The 5,730-nt window shown below is 34.3% G+C and overlaps 1 long non-coding RNA gene across 1 annotated transcript; it reads right to left on the bottom strand.

Annotated features, from left to right (window-relative positions):
* Positions 1-4,041: 4,041 nt before the first annotated feature.
* Positions 4,042-4,774, bottom strand: LOC109218788. Its single transcript, XR_002066830.1, has 2 exons — positions 4,660-4,774; positions 4,042-4,537 (listed from the first exon to the last, which is right to left on the bottom strand). It is a non-coding gene; the product is annotated as an uncharacterized LOC109218788 (long non-coding RNA).
* Between the last annotated feature and the right edge of the window lie 956 nt (positions 4,775-5,730).

Below are 5,730 nucleotides of genomic sequence, written 5' to 3'. Positions count from 1 at the left end.
CCACCAGCTCCAAAATCTGCACAAAAAGTGCAAAGTGCAGTATCAGTACAACCGACCCCTTGTACTAGTAAGTGCCGAGCCTAACCTTGACGAGGTAGTGATGAGGCTACGGCGGGGCAGTTACAATATAAACTACATACAGTATATAATAAAACAGAAAGAAGAATGGAGCAGATAAAATAGTAACTTGCAAAGAAATAATTCAGAACTCCGGTATCTCTCATCTATAACCAATCCTTAAGTGTAAAGCCAAACTACAGAATAACTTGCATAGTAGAAGAATACATAAACACATTAACTGATACGGCGCGCATCCCGATCCCACCATATAATCAATATCAATATTGATATTCACCCTTATTACTCCATATCATTCCACCCTTATTCCTCCTATTGCGGCGTGCAACCCGGTCCCACCGTACAATTGTAATTCACCCTTATTTCTCCTGAACATACCACCCTTATTACTCCTGTTGCGGTGTGCAACCCCATCCCACCAAATAATAGTATTTCATCCTTATTCCTCCTCGATATATCACCCTTATTCCTCCTGTTGTGGCGCGCAACCCGATCTCACCATATCAGTACCAATCACACAATAAGATTAGAAATTTCACAATTTAGCTCAGAACTATCCACAATGTTTAAGCCTCAAACCAAACCAAACAGAAAGCTACACAATTATGAAACTTCACTTAATTAATACTACACAGCGAGACCAACCCAAAATGCACCGTGAAACACCGATAAACCAACTTAAATCAATAATGTGATACAATGAAACTACGGGATAGATAATACCTTCAATACAGAAAAACAACATCTAACAAGTAGCAATTAAGCATGGAAACACCAATAAGCATGTAATAGTTAAGACAGGAAGACAATATATTAAGAACGTGGAAAGAAACAGGCAAAACAGATAGTTTGACGGCGTATAGGTACTCGTCACCTCAATTACCATTTTTCCTCGTGTTTCCACCTCCGAACCAATAGAATCTAGCAAATTACCAACCAAACAATTCAATTTAAGCCTTAGAAACTACACATGACAACAAGGAATTCAATTTAGGCCATTTTGAAAAAGTCAACACCCGAGCCCGCTTGGTCCAAACCCGAAATTCGGACCAAAACCCGATTGAACCTCAATTTCAGGTCTGAATCCCCAAATTTTGAGATCCCTAACTTCTACCAAAAAATCCCCAATTACACTATGAAAATATTTGATTCTAGGTTCAAATCTTGTAAAATAAAGTGAAAGATTGAAAGAAATGAGTTAAGAATCACTTACCTATGATTTGGGGAAGAAATGGCCTTGAAGAAATCACCTCTACGATTCTTGGGTTTGATATTTGAAAGAATGGGAGAAAAATCCCGTCCAAGTCCCTTTTACATAGTTGCAGATGTCGTATTTGCGACCTGAGCTTCGCAATTGCGAAGCTCGCAAATGCGAAGGGACCATCTCAAATGCGAGGTCCTTCCCATTTCTGCCGCCATCACAATTGTGAAGGTAAGATCGCAATTGCGAACTGGTACCTCCGCAAATGCGACTAAATGATTGCATTTGATTTAGTCGCATTTGCGATCAATGCCCCTTCCAGCTTTACTCTTCGCATTTGCGATGAGTAGCTCGCAATTGCAACACTGTCAGGCTTCGCAAATGCAAAGTTTGGTCTCGCAATTGCGAGATCATAGGCCAACACAAGAACTGGAATACCAGCAATATTTTCCAAGTCCAAATCACTCTGAAGCCTATCCAAAACTCACCCGAGCCCTCGGGGCTCCAAATCAAACATGCGCACAAGTCTAAAAACATCATAAGAACTTGCTCGTGCGATCAAATCGCCAAAATAACATCTAGAACTCCGAATTTAACACCAAAACACATGAAATTCTTAAGAACACTTGAAATTCCTCTTTTCTCAACCGGATGCCTGAATCACGTCAAATCAACTCCGATTTCACTAAATTTCACAGAGATGACTTAAATATTATTTTAAACCTGTACCGGGCTCCGAAACCAAGATACCGGCCCGATACCAATGAGATCAATCATTAATCAAATTCTTTATATCATTAGATTTTAAGACTAATAATTTTTAACAAAAATTCATTACTCGGGCTAGGGACCTCCGAATCCAATTCCGGGCATACACCCAGGTCCCATATTTTACTACGGACCCATCGGGACCGTCAAAACATGGGTCAGGGTCCATTTACCCAAAATATTGACCGAAGTGAACTAAAATCATATTTAATGGAAAAAATTATTATTTTCTCAAATTTCAACATAAAGACTTTTCGGAAATGCCCGGACTGCATGCAAATCAAGGTGGAATAAAATGAGGTTTTTGAAGGCCTCGAAACACGGAATCGAGTTCTAAAATATAAGATGACCCTTTGTGTCATCACATACTTGTACCCATATTCGAGTGTGCTTAATTTCTTAATTGTTTTAGGGATAATTCAATTAGGAAGTCTTGTTAGTCTTCGAAGAAGCTAAGAAAGAATTATTACCCGATGCTAATTAACATAAACTCGCTCATATTTATAAAATCGTGAAATACATTGGATCGTTACTTGAGTGTAATTCCCCATGCATCCATGCTTGTAGCCATCGATTAATTTACTTGCTTTCTAGGGTAGTTTACATTTTTGCATTTAGACATAAATATTTTCTCAAAATATTTTTAAGTGTTTAGTTTAGCATAATAAGTGATAATTCTATTACATGCCTAATTGCCTATATACTATTCTCTATGGGATTCACCACCGACTCATAATTGGGTATATTATATTGCATACGACTGTGTCCATTTACTTTTTAGTAGTGGATTTGGACATCATCACTCATGTAGCTATTTCGGAAAAAATAATTTTCAAAAATAAATGTAAGGCTGACGCGATAATATAACAAAAGATTGTGAATGAAATTAATGTGGAAACGAGGCGGCACTTCAATTGTGATTCTTGTTGCACCGCTCATGTTAAAAAGCTTGTTTGTTGAGTACTTCTTGTTATTTCTTCATTGTTGCGCTTGTAATTATCCTTACTTGTCTACTTGTTGTTTTCCTCATGTGTTCACTCTTTTATGCTTTTACCGTTCATATTTCCGTGGTTAGTCTGCGTTGTTGAACTGCTTACTTGTCATTTACTTTCTCGCCTTCATTATTAGATCATGATATACACTGTTTAATTTATTTTATCCTAGTAGGTGTCTTGACCTGGCCACCTCACTACTCTACCGAATTAGGCTTCATATTTAATGGGTACCGTTGTGGTGTAATCATCATACGCTTCTGCATATTTTTGTGCAGATCCAGGTACATCTGCCCGTGTCGGACGCTAGTGATTGCTTGCTACTTTTGAAGACTTCAAAGTATACCTGCTCGACATCCGCAGGACTCAGATTCATCTTTTGCTATCTCTTATTACTATTTATCTTTTATTTAGATAGTAATGTATGTTGAGATTCTAGTATTTTCTGTAGAACTTATGGCTTAGTCTCACCGGGTTTTGGGGAAATGTTGCATTGTGGTTCAATATTGAGATCTTCCTGAGGCTTATTAGTTTATATTAGTTTTCAGTCATTATTTTTATCATATTCTCTTGTTTGTTAAACTTACCTAGACTTAGAGACTAGGTGCCATCACGACATCCTAAGTCGGGGAATTGGGGTCGTGACATTAAGCAAGTTGAAACTATAAAGTTATTAATAAAGTTTAAGTAATTACATTATTTATGTCGTTGCAGAACACACGAAGCATTCATCTTTCTTTTAATGGACAACTATAAATAAATAAATCATAAAACTATTCATTTCACGTATCAAATAGTTGTATTGTGTTTTGGTTAAGGACTTGAATTTTGTTTCTCTTAAACTTATTACTTGCTTTCCGAATTATTTTACAAAAACATACCCGATAAATATATTTCAAGCATACGTTATTAGAAAAGAAATATTGTCGTTGAGAAACGAGACATAAAATATTTCAAAGAAATAATAAATTTAAAAATTAAAATATTATACACAAGCTATAAGTCTGTAAATATAATTTGTAAATATTAAATAACCGTACATATAATCTAGCCAAGACAACATGAGATTTGAATTTCTCTTTATTCCTGAATTGAATGTCATCACTTGACATTTGAATTTATCTTTATTCCTGAATTGAATGTCATCACTTGACATTCTTCATTATTCGTACAACACATAATAGCGGAAAGGGGAAAAGACGAAGGAAACATAGAAATTATAGTATATCATAAATGTGTTACATGATTTTGGAGCAGATTGTTGCGATCGGACAATAGTGTTCTCTCTATACTCCAACTCTAGGACCACATTGGAACGTATTGAATGTCATGTAGTTACAATGGCAGCAAAGTATGCAGTCACTGCAGTCACTATCGGATGTGCAAGATCTAAGACAAGTATTAAGTTGCGGGAGTAATCTCCTTTCCATTGGAGAGACATCATAATCAATGTCCCGTGCAGCCATTACTTGCATCTTGGAGAACCACAGCAAATTAACTGAAACATATCCCCATTGTAGTTATTAGAATTCAATTCATAAACAAAGACACATACGTACATACAAACATTATGAAAATTATACTAAAGTAGAATTAAAGCTGGAGATAAAGAGAGACAACTTGATGCTTTATGAAACTTTTGTGTGAGTATATTCTTTCTTTGCGAATGGTGTAATTTATAGACCTTCCCTGTAATGTATTGGCATGTACAATGGTTAGTAATAGTTCTATAATAGTTTTCTTGTATTTTTAATACTTTATAAAAAATTATTTATATTGAGTCTTTCTAGAGATAGATGTTGTAATGAAATCTGTCATATTCTGTCAGTTCTCTCTCCATTTTATAAAAAAATATAATAAGACTTAATTCATAGAGTAGGTTTTGGAACACAATGCTCATAAAATACTCATAAAATACAACCATATGTGATATAAGATCCATTATGTTTGGAAGATGCATGTGAGCAATAGAGAAGATTAGATCCATAATAATATTCTATATAAATCGGTAACTGGAATATGTAGTTAAACTAATCATAGTATACTTTATTAAAAAGGTCATGTACATAGTTTCCTTTTAATGCACACATTCGCATATTATTTGAATTCAGTATTGGCCTTTTCCATCAGCATTTTTTATTTAATTTTAAATAATGTCTCATTACAATCGCTATGATTATTCGGCAATACATATTTTATATACTGCACATTAATAGTTTAGTTTTTCGTTTGAAACTTTAGTTATACCAAAGCGTTAAAATCGTAAACTAAACATAAATTTTTAATTTTTAAAAATGATTTATATTCAAAATTGTCATTGTAAAATTTGTTTGGTCTAAAAATTTGAACAAAAGGTAATCAATCATCCGACTTCGAGCCTTGAAATTATGGGGGAAAAGAAAAGGAAAACTTTTGTCTGTATATATTTATATATAAATATAGACTAGCACAATAACATTTTTTATTATTATATTATCTGGCTTTCACATCGAATGACAAATATAAACCTTTATTAAAAAAGTCATGTACATAGTTTCCTTTAAATGCACACATTAACATATTATTTGAATTGAGTATTGGCCTTTTTTCACTAGCATTTTTTATTTAATTTTAAATAATATGTCTCATTACAATCGCTAAGATTATTCGGCAATATATATTTTATATACCGCACATTAATAGTTTAGTTTT

The sequence above is a fragment of the Nicotiana attenuata genome, unplaced genomic scaffold (genome assembly GCF_001879085.1).
Source record: "Nicotiana attenuata strain UT unplaced genomic scaffold, NIATTr2, whole genome shotgun sequence".
NCBI lineage: Eukaryota > Viridiplantae > Streptophyta > Magnoliopsida > Solanales > Solanaceae > Nicotiana > Nicotiana attenuata.
The sequence above is the reverse complement of the archived record's forward strand: the minus strand, read 5'-3'. Positions and strand labels throughout refer to the sequence as shown.